The following is a 15543-nucleotide window of genomic DNA, read 5'->3' on the forward strand; positions in this document are numbered from 1 at the left end:
ACCTCTTCTTCCTCTGTTCTGCTACACCCCTTGTTTTGGCTACTTTGGCCTTTAATTGATAAAGAGCAATGGTCTGGGGCTGCCCCTCCTTAGAAAAGGAAGGACCAAAGAAGCCTGGCCTCTCCTGGCCCAGAAACAACTATAAATGCTGTGGGTAAAAGGCAAGAGTAGACTAAAGAAAAAAGCCTGGGTGTATCAGCTCTCAGGACCTGGGTTTCCTGACTCCCAGCCCCAGTGGATTATATTAAGATGAGAAGACGAAAGTTCTTCCTCCCAGACTACCTGCTGCTGCTTTTTCTCATCTTCCTGAGAGAGGGTGAGTGAATTTATTTCAGAGTAAAGTGTATAGAAGACAATGATCTAGGAAAAAGATATGAATTCCTAATGGAGGGATCTCTCCCTATAGGCAGGCAGGGTAGGCCCTTAGCAAACAGGTTTCATAGGTGAGGTTTGTCTTAGGCACTTGTAGCTTCCATTTTATGACTTTCTCACCTCCATGAAGCCCCTTACCCTCCTTCTAGGTTTTCTGTGTTCCCATATACTCCCCCCCTCCCCTATCAATTCCTACTTTTAGGAAAACATCTGATATGAGTAATTTATACTTAATGTGGTTGTACATACTCCCATGGGTAGGTACATTTTAAATATGATCTTTCCTTATGAAATGAAAGTATTTCTATCCTCTTAGAAGAATCTGAGGAATCAGTAAGCAGTATGAAGGGCAAGAAGGGGGGAGATAAGGGAGCATATTCTGGGAGCAATGAGGCCTTTAGTGGCCTTGCAATTAGTTGGGGTAGGCAGCTCCCTACTGTGCCTCTGCCCAAAGTTGGCCGTGAATATAGACATTTTGCCTTCCCAGTTCCCAATTTCCTCTTTCCTAGTAAATTGATTAATGTTCTTTCTCCAGTCTTTCTAATTCAGTGCTCCCTTCATCTTGACCACTTGACTCACCAGCTTAATTATTTATCCTACCTTAATACTGATCCTACTTGTATTCTGCATCAGAGACCTCTCTTATTAATCTCACTAAATTTGACCCTAGGTCTCGTAATTAACCCTAATTTAGACCCTGACCTGAATTCCACGACACACTCTATTCAATCACCAAAGAGAGAGGAACATTCCCAGTCCCTCTCAAGGGAACACCAATCTAAGGAGTAGGAGCTAGAGTAACTGAATCTCAAGTGGGAAACTGGGTTTAGGGAGGGGAGGGCTTTGGAGTCAGATCTTTTATTTCCATGGGAGAAGACCAGATGTTAGAAAGGATAGAATGAGGTCCTGAGTGTCCTGGTTTCCTCAGGAACCAGTCTACAAAAAAATGTATAAAGTAATAGAATAATAGCATGTGACTCCCAGGGTTGTTGTAAAGATCAAATGAGATAATATCTATAAAGTGCTTAGGACAGTGCCTGGCACATGGTGATATATAAATGTTACCTACTATTATTCAAGCAAATCATTTATTATGGTATGTTTAATGTCAAGGGGAAACTTAGGGCCATCCAGTGGCGCAAGGTGAGTGAGAGCAATAAGAGTAAAGGGCCTTCAGGCAAAGGGTACTACAGGGTCTTAATTCCCAGAGGGAGGGGATACATCCTGGAACCTGGATTCCGTAGAGGTTCCCATGTCTCTTCCTCATCAACATTTCATACATTAATGTTTGGGATACTTGTGTCCTTTTTCTTTTCCACAGCAGAGTAGCTCATTCCTTCACAGTGGTCCTGGCTTTATATTGAGATAGGAAACCAATCCTATCCACCTACCCCTCCTGCCCCACTTTGACTCAGTCATTACAAGGTAGGGAACTAGTCAGAAGCCAATAAGTATCTTGTTCCCATTTCTTGACTTTATAATCAGGGAACAGATTACAGTAGGTTAATACAAATAGTTGATTTTAAAAATAGTGTGGATTTCAAGGCTCAGGAGCACAGAGGTCAAGAAAATGGATTGGTAAAAGGGAAGTATGTAGGAGGACTCACAGTCTGGCAACATTTTGTCACCCAGCAATTTATGACTGCTTCATGGGGGAATGGAATACCTGAGTCTTCCATCTCTCATTGTTTGATGTCAAAAGATTCCCTCTAGACAAGTTTTCTCTGAAGTAAATCCTAAAGACTAGACAATTCTTATGTCAAAGAAATCAAAGCTGTGCCAAGAAGCATCACTAAGAAGGGGTGGGATTATAGAAACACGGGTTAAATTGAGCAGGCAAAGGGATTTTTAAAATACTCCACAATTCTGAGTAGAAACTAGTCAAATAGTGAGAGCCCATGAAGTATGGAATGCATTATCATCATCATCATAAAAAAACACCTAACATTTATATAGCACCTATGGTGTTCCAGGTACTGTGCTGAACAGTTTGTAAATACTAAATTATAAATAACATTATTATCATTAAAATATTACACATTTAAAGATATTTCTTCTAAGTAGGAATTAGCCAAAGTACTGCAATCCCAGAGACCACTGAAGATTACATCACTGAAGAATATACCATCACTGAAGAATATACCACTGAAGAATATACCACTGAAGGATACACCACTGAAGGATATACCACTGAAGGATACACCATTGAGGAATATACCACTGAAGATTACATCACTGAAGAATATACCATCACTGAAGAATATACCACTGAAGAATATACCACTGAAGGATACACCACTGAAGAATATACCACTGAAGATTACATCACTGAAGAATATACCGTCACTGAAGAATATACCACTGAAGGATATACCACTGAAGAATATACCACTGAAGATTACATCACTGAGGAATATACCACTGAAGAATATACCACTGAAGAATATACCACTGAAGGATACACTACTCAGGCCCCAGCAACCACAGGAGCTACTGGGCTCCTGAAGCCTTGGGCGATCATCCTCATTTCTCTAGCTGCTGCTGCTGTTATGATTGGACTCTGTGTTGGACTTGGCTTTTTTCTGGTGAGTCCCTAGGGTCCTGGGATGGGAGAGGAATAAAGAAGGATGAGGGGAAAATTAAGGGATATGGTAAGTGTGGAGAGTCATTATCAAGATTTGAGGTGCTAGTGAGGAAAGAAACTTGACACAGATGGGTTTTTACAGAGAGATAGAGAAACCAAAACAGAGAGATGAGGGCAGAGAAAAAAAGAGCTAGCTAGAAATAGACAGAGTAAAAAAATGAGTCATAGCAAAAAAGGAACACACAAACAGAAAAGAAAGAATGTGAATGAAACAGTGAGACAGAACTAAAAATAATGAAATATGGATAGCCACAAATTAGAGCTGTGAAGGACCAGAGGGGGAAAAAATGGCAAAACATTTCAGATGAAATTGGGGTAAGGGTTTAGGTAGTGAATTAGAGAACTTTTTTTCTCATAGAAAAATGGAAACTTTGGATTATTTATAAGTATTTTAAATATACATTTTTAAATTAGTTTATTATGTTTAGTATTTAGAAGTGTGAATGAACTGTTTAGGATAAGGTATATATTTCTATTTGGCCTTTACCTCCTCAAAATTATTTCTACGAACTACATAATAGGATGATTTCTATCAAAAGTTATTTATAGGGACAGCTAGGTGGCACAGTGGATAGAGCACTGGGCCTGGAGTCAGGAGGACCTGAGTTCAAATCTGGCCTCAGACACTTGACACTTACTAGCTGTGTGACCCTGGGCAAGTCACTTAACCACATTGCCTAGCCAAAAAGAAAAGAAAAAGAACTAGCAATAATGAAGAAGAGAGATGAACTAAGTTTCACAAAGAATGAAGAAACGATGATGAATCAGGTCTCAGGCTTCACAGGCCTCAGAAAAGAAATGGAGAAAAGACATATGACTTATTAATAGATAGGGCAAAGGTCCAATGATCTCTGTTGGTCGCTGGCAAAACAATTATGGTCACCAGAATTCATATCATTCTTCAAGAATCTCTGGTTTCATTCACAAAGGTATTCCTTTCACCACTTCTGTTCACAATTCTCTCTATGCCTTGTTGTTCAGTCATTTCAGTCATGTCTGACTCTTTGTGATCCCATTTGAGGTTTTCTTGGCAAAGATATTAGAGTGGTTTGCCATTTCCTTCTCTTGATCATTTTACAGATGGGGAAACTGAGGCAAACAGGGTTAAGTGACTTGCCCAGGGTCACACCACTAGTAAGTGTCTGAAGCCAGATTTGAACTCAGAAAGAGGAATTTTCCTGACTCCAGGCCCAGCACTTTATCCACTGCTCCACCTAGCTGCCCTCTCTATGCTTAAGTAAAAGGTATTTATAAATGGATAGGATGGATCATAAATTTAGAGCTGGAAGGGACCTAAGGATATCATCTTCTCCAGTCTCATGCTCAGAGAGGCTTCTTCTAATTTTCCTAGTCTTATAGGTAGTAAACAACAGAACTAGTACCTGAACCTAGATCTTCCAACTACAAATCCAGCACTCTTTCTACCGTATCATATTACCACTAAATTGCTGTGACCAAAAAGCATTTGATGCCTGGTAGCCAATCTTCTGGTGCAAATCTCTTCAAACTAAACTAGGCTACCCAACATGAACCAAATTTTGGTTCGTAAACCATCCTTCCCCAAGTTTCCACTCAGTCTTCCAGTTCATTGGGACCTACCAAAGCTTGCATTCCCAAGTCTCAACCTTGAGAACTAAGAATTACCTCTGCCCTACAATGAAGCATTGACACATGACGTTTTTGGAGAAATGGTCTATATGTAGATTTTACTGAGACTGGTTACCATGGTGTAAGATCAATTAAACACTAAAAATAAAAATGATCACGGATATCATGTGTTTGTTTCCAACTACAATGCAGAATGATAGCTTGAATAGGATGATGTCATAAACTTAAAGGGGCTACTAGTTGGCGCAGTGGATAGGACACCGAATCTGGAGTCAGGAATACCTGAGTTCAAATCTGGCCTCAGTAACTTACTGGCTGGGCAAGTCACTTAACCCTGTTTGCTTCAGTTTCCTAATTTCTAAAATAAGTTGGAGAAGGGAATGGCAAACCCCTTCAGTACCTTTGCCAGCAAAATCCCAAATGGAGTGATGAAGGGTTGGACATAACCAAAATGACTGAAAAACAACAATAAACTTAAAGGAGTAAGTATGAGTCTTGATCAGTGATCCTTCCCTTTCTACTAAGGATAATAAAAATAATAGCTAGCATTTATATAATGTTGTATGGTTTGCAAAGTGCTTTACAAATATTACCTCATTTTTATCCTCACAACAACCGTGGGAAGTAGGTGCTATTATTATCTCCATTTTACCAATGAGGAGACTGAGGTAGGCAGAGGTTAAGTGACTTGACCAAGGTCACACAGTTTAGTGTCTTAAGGTAGAATTTTAATTCAGGTGTTTCTGCTTCTAGGTCCAGTGCTCTATCTACTGCCTTATGTACAATATTAATAAAAGCAGTTTCTCAGGAGAGGTAGCAGGTTTCCATTGACTCTAACAGTTGTCCAACAACTGGGCAAGTCATGCCCTCCCCCCACCCCTTTCTTGGCCTTAGTTTTTCTTCCCTATGATGAGGTAGTTACCACCCTCTATGATCCCCTCTAGATCTGACTCTGTATTGATTCTATTCCAGCCACTGATTCTAGCCATGAAAATCAACAGGAGATACAACATGCCCTGATTTTAGTCCATAATCTAGGTGGGGTCAAGAGTGGCAAAGGGATTAGGAGAGGACTTAGCACTAATATTTTTCCTGTTATTCTGTTCTAGAAGAATATCTTGCACCTAAGAAGCCCCTTCTCTGCAGCCATTTATCACCCTCATGGCTCCAATTTTGGCTTGAACCATGGGCTCAGTGGACTTCATCACAGATGGGGCTGGAAGAAACCAGCAGCATGTTCATCAGCCATGGAAATAGATGGGAGCCACAACATGCCCTGAGCCTGTTAAAGCCCATGACCTGGCCCTAAGGACCCCAGGGTCAGCAGGTCAGTTGGTTCTAGGGGAAATCCTGGTAACTGGGGGCTTTCTCCCCCCATCCCAGTTTGGACATCCTTCTCCCAAGTACTGCCTGGTATTGAATACCCCTCAGAAAGACCACCATTTTTTTTCCTGGGAGGATGTCAGTGTGACCAGTATAAGAAATAAACATATTCATCATATGTAGGGGCCAGTCTCTGTGATTGCACCTCTCTCTATGAATAGCAATTTCCAATTAAGCCTTGCCTGACTCTACCCCTTTCTCTTCAGGTGAAAATAGTCCCCACCTCAGATTTCTCACAACACTTTGCTTGACCTTATCCTTTCCTCTTAGTTCTTGACATCTAGGGAAGAAGAGGCAGTCTTTGCCACTTTTAGATAGCATTCCATGTCAAGAAGTCTTCTCTCACATTGAAATTTCAGTCTGCTTCTCTGTAATGTTCACGCATTGTTCCTAGTTCTGCCTTCTGGAACCAAGGACAACAAGTTTTTTCCTTTTGTAAAGAGAGGGACTTGAGGAGCAGCTAGGTGGCGCAGTGGATAGAGCACCGGCCCTGGATTCAGGAGGGCCTGAGTTCAAATCCGGCCTTAGACACATACCACTTGCTAGCTGTGTGACCCTGGGCAAGTCACTTAACCCCACAGCCTAGCCCAAAATTAAATAAATGAATAAATAAAAAGAGGGACTTGGAAGCAATGGTCTGAGGGAACAGGTGGTGAAGCATAGCTTCCCCCTACTTCAAAGCGGAGAAGGCAGAATAATGGATACACTGTATACATATATAATGTATACATTACAAGATTTACTTAATGTATCAAGTGTTTTCACTTTATTTTTCTTCATTACAAGAGAGAATTCTGTTTGGAGGGAGAAGGGGATGTTTCCAGAGATTACTGTAATGTTCAAAACGGAAGACACCAATGAAACACATTTTAAATTTAAAACAATAATAGCTAGCATTTATATAGTGCTTTAAGCACTTTACAAATACTATCTCATTTTATACTTGCAACTCTGGGAAGTAGATGTTATTATTATTCCCATTTTACAGCTGAGAAAATTGAGGAAGATAGAAGTTAAATGACTTCCCCAGGGCCACCCAGCTAGTGTCTAAAGCTGGATTTGAATTCAGATCTTGCTTACTCCAAATCCAATGACCTATCTACTGCACCACCTAAACTGCCTTTAATAAATAATAATATATAAAAATAAAACTAAAGGGTTAGACTATATGGTTTCTAAAGTGCTTTTCAGTTTGAATCTACTATGATTCTAGAGCTCTAGGTTCATCCTTAGCATTCCTAGTCCTGGTTGAAAAGATTATATTGTTTCTCATTTCCTTTCTATGAAACTCTGGGGTACTTTATATAATTTGAACATGAACACAGATGCAAGCACACATGCAGGCATGCACACATTCACTCACATACACACACGTGCACAAACTCATAGTTTGACACAAAATTGGTGGTGCTATAAGTTAAGAATGACCAAATATGTCCTGGAGAAGATCAGAGAGGAGAATTTTCTTGACTATCTATGGTCTTAGGTATATGCCCTTTCTGTATTTTTTGTCATGTTAGATGAAAACTGTTGTGGTTAATACCGTTGTCAGCTTGCTTGCCTAGGGAGAATAGTGGGCCCTTTTAAAGGAGTAAAATAAGCCATACAAAAAGTCCCCAGGGTTTCCCCTGGATAAGGACAAGAGCCTTCCAAATTGTACCTTTTGTGTTAGGAAGGATCCTCTGATGATATGCCCTCCTGTCCAGAGCTATCTACTCTTGTTATGCACCAGTCACTATGCTAAACCTTCCTTGGGTGATACAAAGAAAGGCAAAAAATCAGTTCCTGTTTCCAAGGCACTCACTGTCTAATGCAGGAGACATTGTACAAAGAGCTATGCACAACTGAGATACATACAGGAAAAATTGGGGGTAGTCTCAGAGGAAAGGCACTAAGATTAAGCAAGACTGAGAAAGGCTTCTTGTAGCAGGAGGAATTTTACCTAAATATTGAAGGAAGCTGAAGGGGCCAGGAGACAGAGATGAGGAGGGAGAGTATTCTAGTCACTGGGGACAGAAAGTGAAACCTCTCAGAACTGGGAGATGAAGTACAAGGAACAAGAAGGAGACCAGTGTCATTATCAGGAAGAATATGTGGAGAGGAGTAAGATGTAAAAAGACTGACAAGTTGGGAGGGTCCAGGCTATGAATAAATTTAAAATCCAGAGGATTTGATCCTGGAAATAACAAAGAAGCACTAATCAGTTTTTTGGACAGGTTTATATTTTACCCATCTTAGTCTCTCATACATTTATTCTAAAGCATCTAACTGTTCTTGGCAATTCCCCCCAAATTTTCCTGTTTTCTTAAAGGAAAAAAAATTCCTCAGAGGAAATTTACGTTTTCCACATGTTTTCTCTCTCTTTTAGAAACTGAAGGTGATGATGAGAGGGGAAGTCTATAGTGTATATATTCTGGGAAGGTGATAGAGAAAGATCATGATATGTCAGAAATCTGCCAGGACAGGTCAAGAAAGATTGAACTCTGAATCTAACAGCTTCCTCCTCCTTCATGAAAACTGCTACTGACCCCTGATAAATTACTTTAGTAATGGAATGCATCATCTGCCATCATTACTGGCTCCACCAGAAAAGGAATCACAGCAGCTGGCTCAGCAGCAGATTAGCAATTTCATCAGCACCAGGATTGACCATGGCTCATGACATACCCTGAGTATACCCAGTCTCTTCTTTTTCCCAAATCTAGAGCCCCTGGAGCCTTGAGGTCAGTATGGGAGCCAATTTGGGGGATGAATCAGTAAGAAGCCATTCTACCCTGAATATTTCCCAACTCTCTCTGGAACTGGTTTCCCCTTTCAGAATAATTCAAGAATAGGCACATAAATTGATTGGCTAAGAAAGAGAAATTCATTGGGAATATATGACAAATCCTCCTTAAAATCCTACTTTTGTCTCTCATTATGGTATGGAGAAGACTCCAGAACCTTAAAGATTTGATAGGTTCTACTGAGCTGGAAAGACTTCTAGGACAGACCTGGTGATGGACTGAATATCTGTTGTCCTAAGATCAACCTGGCTAAATTCAAAGAAGCCCCATCACCAATGTAGTCCCATGGTAATGAATATTTTGGCAATAGCAACTCTGTGACCACCTGCTGAATGAGTAGAAGACTTGTAATCTATGCTGATGGCAACTAAATCAAAGATTCTTGAAGTATTTTATATAACAAATAAAAGCTGTATATATTTCTGATTGTTGACTATCATTCTATATTTATTTCTCTAGCACAGTGAGCATGACTCAGCTGACGCCACAGGAGCTGGCAACCTGTACCAAACCCTGCCATTGCACGTTGCCTTGCATTCATTGACCTCAGGTTACCTAACTTCTCACTAGGGGAAGTAGGCTTCACAATTCTCACATTCATTGACTCTTTACCCTAACCCTGGCTACTCTGGAAGGTGAAGCTACTTATAGATTTGCTAATTATAGAAATGGTTATCGTTTTGAAGTCTAGGATTTTCCTTGAAGGGGGAGGGGAAAGGGGTTGGGAATGAAAAAGGGTAACGTACAAATTTGAGTAAGATTTGGAACAAGTAGTTTATTTCCACGCAGAAAAGGCTTTAAAAAAAAACATAGACAATTAGAACCAAATCTAGTTAACTTCTCTCTATTAAGTACAATCTGTTGGGAGGCTTTTTCAGTACACAGTATTTGTAAGGCTACTCATCTCACTTCTACACTGGCATTGTCCAGGCAAACACCAAGCATGATCTTTCTCCCTTTCTAATATCCTGGCTTTCCTTTGTTGGAGAATTGGACAAAATTACTCTCCCCAAATGAACATGAGAGACTGACTTCAGTAAGTTTTCTGAGGCTAGCAGCTTCCAGTGAGCCTCTTTGCCTTAACAACCCCCTGGTATTATACCATGAACTTCCCTGACATGTTTGTTTAACACATAGACCCTCCCCTTCCTGCTTCAAGGCATAGTAATTCCATCTTGTTCTATATCCACCATTTTTCTCTAAATGACCCCTAGTGAACTGAATACCCGCTGCAGCAGCTAGTGTCTTTTAGTGTCTTCTTTTTGCTTCTTGTCTGTAGACAAAAAAGACTTAGTTGCTAAAGGTAGATGATTCCAGCATCCTAGGAAAGTGCTCCTTCCTGTGTAGCCCAAAAGGCAAATTTCTTTGATTTAGTGAGAACAGCTCTACTCAGATGATAATTCCCTTATCTATCTCCTGTAACTAGAAGTATACATTTTTCTCTTTGCATAACAACCTGTTCTATGAATAGCCATCTTTCTTTTCTTTTCTCTTTTCACACAATGTTACTTTGAATAATGTTTAGCTTATGAATGCTGGTTTAAAAATTTATATACCAAAAAACTCTCAAGTCGGGCTCAGGGTAGATGCTGTTCACCTTGATATCTACCCTGGCCAGTCAAAATAAATGGCTACTTGCTTCACTCTTAATTGACTCTTTACTCCTATTATCCAATCTCGACCTCAAGAACTCAGATTGGTGAGTAACAATCTTCTTGGGCTCCCTCACCACTACAAATTCCACTATACCTTGTACCAAGACCAGTCCAGCTAGTGCTACTACAATTGTAACTGATCTGAGAGATGCCTTATTACTAGCACTCAAAGGCATTCCAAAACCTTTTTGAAGTTGATGAGGTCAATGTTAGAGGAAAGGAAATTCTAAAGGAAGAACAAGACAGGTAGGTCCCTCTGGTACAAACCTGGCTAGCTGAGTCCACATTACACATGGGGTGTGGGGCCCAAATATCCCTGCCCTAGCCATTATGTTGGGGATAGGGAAGGATCTATATTCCTCCACCCTCTGACTGAAAAATCATAACTTGTGTCAAAAGCCACCTCCTGCCAGCCAAAAGCTGCCTCTTCTACCAGGTATGACACCCATCAGCTCTTCTGGCTTAGCCACCAATAGGGGGGATTCAATCCAGACATGAGTCATACATAGCTGCAGACCTACAGAGCAGATATTTGCACCTGTTCAAGTTTCTTCCTGGAAGCAGGCAGAGTAGAGAGAGGGAAGAAACAACATTTATTAATGTGACAGCATTGGGCTAAGCACTTTGCAAATATTATCTCATTTGATCTTCACAGTAATGATGGGAGGAGTTCTTATTATCCCCATTTTACATTTGAGGAAATAAGGTCAAATTATTTGCCTAGGGTCATATAGATAGTAAGTGTTTAAGGCTGAATTTAAGCTCAGGTCTTCCTGAATCCAGACTCCACACTCTATCCACTGTGCCACCAGCTGCCTCTAAAATAAGGAAATTCGATTAGATGATTTCAAAAGTCTCCTCTAACTATATTATCTATGAATATTTTATTACTTAGTTCACAAAATCACAGGATCTCAGAATTCAGAAGCCATCTAGTCTAACCCATCCCTGAGTAAGAATCCCCTTAGGAATAAACCTGACTTCTCTGGGTCAAGGGACTAATTTTTGGGAAGCTGGATTATACCTGCTTACATACAGAAAAAGCTTAGTTTCTGTTGTAGTTTAACAATGGAGTCTCATTTTTTTAATACAGATTTGAAGGTTTAGGGTTGGCAAGGAGCACTGATGGGCCAGAGTCAGGTGACTGAGTTTATAGACATTCTTTCTGAATTGGTTGTTTGCACTACTTAGTTTTGGCACACATTTAGCAACTCTGGATGTAGCTATTATCTCAGGGTAGGACCCCTGTCAAGTGCCTTTGGAGACTTGACAGTCACCTTGAAGAAGCTGCCATGTTGGCTGGTAGGAGAAGGTGGGGGGGGGGGGTGGAATAGATACAGAGCCTACAGAGTAAGGCTTCTCAAAAAAGTTGCAAAGGGGACAAATATTCAAATCACATTCAAGTATTTGAATTATTCAATATCTTGATACCCAGTCTAATATATTCATCCAGAAAATCGACCTTAGCAAAAAAAATGAATTGTGTATGAAATAACCCTATCAATGCCCAATTCCTTTCCCATTACAATTCAAAACAAAAAATCAAAAGCATATTTTAAGAGATCATGTTTTATTCTTGATTTCCTGTGTATAGGCATATCCTTACCTTGATGTATCAATATAGTCTTTCCTTAAATGTAAAGTATTTGAATAATAAATAATCTTTTTCTCCCCTTTCTTCCAGCTGGCCAGGTGGCGGGAGGGAGGCAGAACTAAAATTTGATTAAAATCTGAATTAAAATGCTTTGCTAAGTCTATCACTAAAATCCTTTCCCCCCCACTAACTCCAATATTATTAGGGCTCTCTCTCTCTCTTTCTCTCTCTCCAAGAGGAAATGGGAGGCAAAGACTCCTGTCCTCTCACTGAAGTCATCCCAACCTGACCAAATTGTCTCACAGACTAAACTAAGTCAGGAACTTAATTTTTTTTCCCTTGCCTTACTTGAAAAAAAAAAAATTACACCAATTAGCAGTGACTAAAAATTTACATTTTATTTCCCTAACTTTATGTTGGACACTTTGCTCAATGTACTTAAGGAGTGGCTTCCTTATCCCCAGGATTCTTCTATTTAGGTAAACATCAAGCTAGCTATTTCCAGAGGCCAGGCACAGGAAACTAATTGGACCCTTCCTTAGTTCTCCCATTCTATTTCTAGGGCCTGAGGCATCAGATCCATCTAATGCAAGGCTCTACTCACACCCATCTTCAGTGTTTCCATTTTTCTTCTCGGGGCTGGCAATATCAGACTTGGTCACTAGGATTTCCTGCTCAGATCCATGTTTAGTGTCCCCCCCTTTTTTTAAATTCCTTGAGGAATTACCAGCACTAAAAGCTTGCATACTGTGTGGCAGAAAATTCTTAATACAAAATGTAATATTAACTGACACTATCCCTTAATCATATTATCAGTGTTAGAATTCCAGTAATGTCCTTGCAGATTAAGTTAAGATAAGCCACACCTTAAGTCCCTATTCGAAAATCTTTCCTTGGAAACAGAGCCAGTTTGAGCCAGGCAGCAGCCCCTGAATGTCTTACTTCTTGGCATGAAGGGCGAGCTGGAATGAAATGGTTTTCCTTGCTCAGATTGCTGGGGGTGGCCAGCATCTCATGACCAAGTCTTGCTATCTCATTCTACCTCCTCCCTCTCTCCTCCTACTAAAGGCATAAGAAACTTTTGCATGAGTCTTTGGGTTGGGAAATCCATTGTGCTCTGTGGGACATCCCCCAGGGTGGCAGGTTTTCTACTCTGTTATCTCAATTAAAGATGCTTTATCCCTCATCTCATGACTTTGCTTTATTTCAGGACTTGACTAACATCTGTCTGCAACTTGTCCCAGTGTTTCTCTGTGCTAGGTTCAAGACTGGACTGCAGGCTGCCTTCAGTCTTGAAACTGATTATCTCTGAGGCCTTGGGATGTAATAGCTCAGACAAAGGATTCTCTTCCGTGCACTTAGGACTTACTGCATGTCCTAAATCCTTACCCAATGGGTCTCCCTAGTTATGATTTCTAACAGGATCTAAATAATATTTAGATAAGCACAGGGTTGTTACTGAAGCAATAGTCCCAGTTCAACAATGTCCCTATGATTTAATTATAGAGTTGATGAAATTTTTCTCCTCTTAGGGATAATGGCTATCCTCTCATAGGAGTGATACCCTTGGAGGTAGAGTGATACCCTCAGACAATTGATAGCTAGAAGCTACAGGGGTCCAGACCTTGTTTTCTGGATTCTAGGATCGTTAGCTCACACCATGCCCTGTAAAATCAATCAGTGGGGCAGATTGCGAACACAAGATTCAGAAGCATTATGTCCAATAAACCCCGTAACTCCAATTACTGGGGCAAAGACTCACTATTCAACAGAATCTGCTGGGAAAACTGGAAAGCAGTCTGGCAGAAATTAAGTTTAGACAAACACCTGACATCATATGCCACAAGAAGTTCCAAATGAATAATGACCTAGATATAAAAGGTCATGGCATTAAAAAAAAATTAGAGGGGAAGAGAAGGAGATGCCTTTCACAGATATAGATAGGGGAGAAACTGGTATTTAAGGGTTATTGTGAGATAATATTGTCAAATGAGATAATATCTTTAAAGCACTTAAAACAGTCTCTGGCACATAGTGGGTGCTATATAAATAATTATTTCCTTCCCCTCCTTTATGTCCAGGGGAATGTTTTATACCAACTATCCTTATCATACAACCTTAGTACATACTCCTTTCTAAAAGCTAATTAAGCTGAACTGACTAGTTGATTATCAACTAATAACTAGATATCAATTGAATATGAAACTATGGCATTAGACAAATAATCCTCTAGCACCTCAGGGTCAACCAGCTCTAGGGACTGATTATTGCAAGTGGGATAATCACTTCACAGCATGGACACACATACACATATGTGTGTATTATACCTTTTATTTATTATTAATTTTTATTTTATCATTTTATTTTTTATAAATTTATAAAATAAAAATATTTTACAAATATTGCTACTTATTATTATTTAATTATTATTGTTACTAATTCATTGTCAATGTTATCATCATTCACCAGCCCTGTTCTGTGTTGGGAACAGAGAAAGTAAAAGAGACACAATATAGGCCCAATTGCTGGGGAGCTTCCATCCTGAAGTAGAGTCAACAAATAGACAAATAGACACAGAATAGACACACAGTGAGCTAATTTTAAGCCACCATACAAGTCTAGGAACAGACAGTATAGTATATAACCCTATTTGTTTTTTTTTTAAGTTTTATTGATGTGTTTTGGTTTTACATTACAAACATTTCCAGATTACCTCTCTTACAACAAAGTAAAACAATTAAGCAAAACTAGCAATATAATAACCTCATCTTTTCTTTTTTTAATTTAATATTTTATTTTCCCCCAATTACATGTATTAACAATTTTTAACATTCATTTTTTAAAATTTTGAGTTTCAAATTCTCTCCCTCCTTCCCCTCCCCACTTCAGAAGGCAAGCAATTTGATATAGATTATACATGTGTACTCATGCAAAACATATTTTCGTAATAAACAATGACCTTTATCTTAAAGTTTATGCAATATTCCATAACCTGAAATCTTTCTATTTGAAAAAACTTTTAAGTTAACAGAAATCTATTTTTCTCCATTCTCCACCCTACTAGGGGGGAATAAAAGAGAAAAGAAAAAAAATTCCTTGTTAAAAAAACATGCCTAGTCAAGCAAAACAAATTCCTGCATTAGCTATCTATCTATCTATCTATGTATCTATCTACCTATCTATATGCGAACACACACACACACACACACACACACACACACAAAATTCTTCATCCTATAACCTCTCTGTCAGGAAGCAGCTATCATGAACCATAATTGGTCTTCTGGAAACACAATGGTCATAGTTCTAATAGCTTTCAAAGATTATTTTGTTCCAATAGTGCTGTTGTTATTATATGAATTGTTGTCCTAGTTCTGTTTATTTTGTCCTTCATCAGTTTATAAAAGCCTTCAAAATTGTTCATTTTTATAACACTGATATTATAGTAAAATTTATTATTCTACTTATGCTCATTTCACTCTTATTCAGTTCATATGAATC

General features: G+C 39.3%; 1 pseudogene; it reads left to right on the plus strand.

Annotated features, from left to right (window-relative positions):
* The first annotated feature begins 249 nt into the window (after positions 1–249).
* Positions 250–15543, plus strand: part of LOC114053560 — a 35645-nt pseudogene continuing 20351 nt past the window's right edge.

The sequence above is a fragment of the Vombatus ursinus genome, unplaced genomic scaffold, assembly GCF_900497805.2.
Source record: "Vombatus ursinus unplaced genomic scaffold, bare-nosed wombat genome assembly UNPS02014811.1, whole genome shotgun sequence".
Taxonomy (NCBI): domain Eukaryota; kingdom Metazoa; phylum Chordata; class Mammalia; order Diprotodontia; family Vombatidae; genus Vombatus; species Vombatus ursinus.